Source organism: Frankliniella occidentalis, unplaced genomic scaffold (assembly GCF_000697945.3).
Source record: "Frankliniella occidentalis isolate FOCC.00 unplaced genomic scaffold, Focc_3.1 Scaffold226, whole genome shotgun sequence".
Taxonomy (NCBI): domain Eukaryota; kingdom Metazoa; phylum Arthropoda; class Insecta; order Thysanoptera; family Thripidae; genus Frankliniella; species Frankliniella occidentalis.
In genome coordinates, this window is record NW_026267352.1 from 285,711 (window position 1) to 288,688 (window position 2,978).

Below are 2,978 nucleotides of genomic sequence, written 5' to 3' on the forward strand. Positions count from 1 at the left end.
CTCAAATAAATTTGTTTGACCAATGTGAAATCATTGCAAAGGCCAAAATAATAATGTAAACCCTTAAATACTAAAGTCCTAAAGAGGCCCAAGTGAAAAGGTTCACTGGCCGGAAAGCGGACCTGAATACGAATGTGCAAAATCGAAGAACAGAAAAGAGGGAAAGAGGGGGACGATTTAAATGAACGGCGGGACAAGACCCATGAGAAAGCGTGAGATGACGACTAGTTGCCAACTGTTATCAATCATAACCACAGAGTTGGGTGACTAAAATTCGGATGGACTTCATAATAAAGAGATTGTCTTTCAATCTAAAAGGATGCAGGTTTTTGTTATTTTTTGTCCAAAATCACACCAGGATGACATAATGATCGAGGTTGGCAATACTGTGGTGTATGGGAGAAGCAAGAAGAAATTGGAAAGAAGAAGAAAGGGTTAAAGAGGCACCGTCCAAGGAGACACGATGCAATGAATGACAGTTCTCTCATTGAATTTGTGCTAACTGTGTCAACATGTCACATTGTCAACGTCGCTATGGCAGGAGTGCTTCAGCTTTATTCCGATGAGCTAGCTAAGTAAGTTTTCTCGATATCCTGCTGATGTGTTTGTCTTCCAACGAAAACTTTGTGCCCATATAAGTCATTCAGTCACCGATCAGCCGGTCTGTGACTAACCTCACCACTCCACTTGGTGAGGTGTATTCGTCTGTCCGTTAGGATGTTCCTAGACAGTTTGAGCATGTTGATTTGAGCAGGGCTTGCGCGGTTCTCATCCAAGATCGGGAGCTGCTCACAGTCGCGCTCGTCTGAATGGGTGAACTAATTTGATCGTTTATTATCCTCTTTCCAGGAGGACAAGCCTGGGGCCGCTGAGCGTTACGGGCGGGGTAGCAGTTCAGTAGCACTGGGAACAGTAGGAGACCCGGTAAGCTATTGCTGTGTATTGTCTTGAGTTTTCTCTTCTTGTGGCAAGGCTACAGTTGTTGCCTTGATCTCATGCAGCGCTCTCTGGCCCATTTATCCGTTGACATGTGTTTTGGTGTTGTGTAACTATACGCAGTGCACCCCACCTTCAAAGTACTTCTTGATTAGTTCTCCAATTTCATGTCTCTTCTCTTAGAAATAAGTTCATTAGTATGGCATGCTTGGTACCACGTGACCATTCCTGCTACGCATAGTTCACTTTCAATATTCTGTTTGTTGTTGAATGTTTCTTGAACGAACTTGATTTCTAGTCTTCGTGATGCCATTGTAGCTGGAAGTCACTCCAATTGATTTGCGTAAACTGACTGGCTGCATGAGAACTGAAGCCAGCGTCACGATAAGTTCAGCCAATGAGTTTATCCTAAACAAATTATGACGGGGTGGCTTCAGCTTCACAGGCTTCAATCATGGGTATTGCTAAACTAAGTTACATGAAACTGCTCCTTAAGTCATCATCTTTAAATCTTGGTGATGCATTGATATTGTGATGTTGAACACTAGTCCAACAAACATCATTTGTCAACCTTTAATCTTGATGCAGTTTTCTGGCTCTATAAGCTATAAAAGAATGTATTAGCTGAGACATGTTACTGACTTTAGGTGTCATGCTGCTCTTCAGAGTGTCTGTTTGACGCATGCTTTAATGTTTCCTTTCTTTTTCTGCAGGGTCGCCGATGCGGCTCCCAGTCGTCCAGGTGAAGGGCTTCGGTGGAACAAGTATTTCTCTGGGTGTGGACCCTTGTTGGCTGTTCTTACTTTCTGTGGTGAGCTGGCTGTAGGGCGTTGCCTGCTCGCTACGTGGCTTGTCTGTCCCTTCAGGACGCCCCCCGGACAACACTCGCGTACCTGCCTGCTGCCACTGCAGAGCTTGTCTGATGCGCCTTCAGCGTGGCGTGGGGCCATGGGGCCCAGGCCTCACGCCTAGGACGGAGCTGTGCGTGGAGAGGTGGGCCCTTCAGGGCGGTGGGCGCGCCCCCTCGGGCAAATATCACTGCGGTTCAAGTTTTTGAAAAGAACTCCACGAGGCGACGTGTCCGGTGCGATGCGAGATCCGCCGAGCCCCGGCCAGCGGGCCGTTTGCGCTTTACTTGTGTCTTACGGGAATCTCGTTCGGCACGACGCTCAAAGCCTTTCTAGTTCCAGGCACACCAACTCCAGGAAGCACCGGACGTGGCTACGCGGGCCACCAGGATCACCACGTCGCGCGGCTCCACCACCAGCAACAGCCAGCATCGCAACCACCGTGGGACTTCCCCCACCATAGCCGGAGGAGCGCCCCAGGACCCCGCGGCCGGGACACTCGCGAGCGCAGAGGACAAGACTGCGTTGTTGGGGCGCGTTTTACAGCCGGACACGGTAGGTGTTTCACCATCCTACTTGCTAATGCATTCTTTCCATCTGACGCTTGCATTAATCGTCTGTTTGTTTGGTATGCCCAGGTTCGCCGCTGCGAGGCGCCCGGTCCAGGCTTTGGTAACGAGGGGCTTTGTCGGCAAACGAGTATTTCTACGGATGTCCAGCTTCGTGGTTGTCCTGCTTGCTGCCGTGTGAGCTGGCTGTGTGCCGCCGTGCCCCGACGGTGCGCTCGTCTCTCCCTTCAGGCACTCGGGGCCGGCCCTTAGTGTGACGAGCGTCTCGTACCCGCCCTCCAGCGCTACCGCCGCTGCCCCGCACCTTCAGTGCAGGTGGGGGGCGAGCCGGCTCGCTCACCAGGGGCGGCGGTTGGTACGTGGAGTCGGCGGGGGTGGCTGGCGTGTTCACGGGCAAATATCGCATTTGGTGGACAAGTTTTTAAAATGGACGCACGTTCGAGGCACGACGTCTGGCTGAAATAGGAGTTTGCCAATAACGCCTCTCCCTTGAAAGTTACTTGATTTGTTCTGTCGGCTCGTTGCTCAAACTCTCCCTTGTTCCAGGCATAGTCTGAGTATTGCAGCAGAACTGCGAGCGCACGGCCGAAACCTACAAGGTGAGTACGACTAGCACCCCCCCCCC

At 51.0% G+C, this 2,978-nt stretch overlaps 1 long non-coding RNA gene across 1 annotated transcript; it reads left to right on the forward strand.

Moving 5' to 3' along the window:
* The first annotated feature begins 454 nt into the window (after positions 1-454).
* Positions 455-2,951, forward strand: LOC127750648 (uncharacterized). Its single transcript, XR_008011794.1, has 4 exons — positions 455-575; positions 850-924; positions 1,650-2,339; positions 2,423-2,951. It is a non-coding gene; the product is annotated as an uncharacterized LOC127750648 (long non-coding RNA).
* Positions 2,952-2,978: the final 27 nt, after the last annotated feature.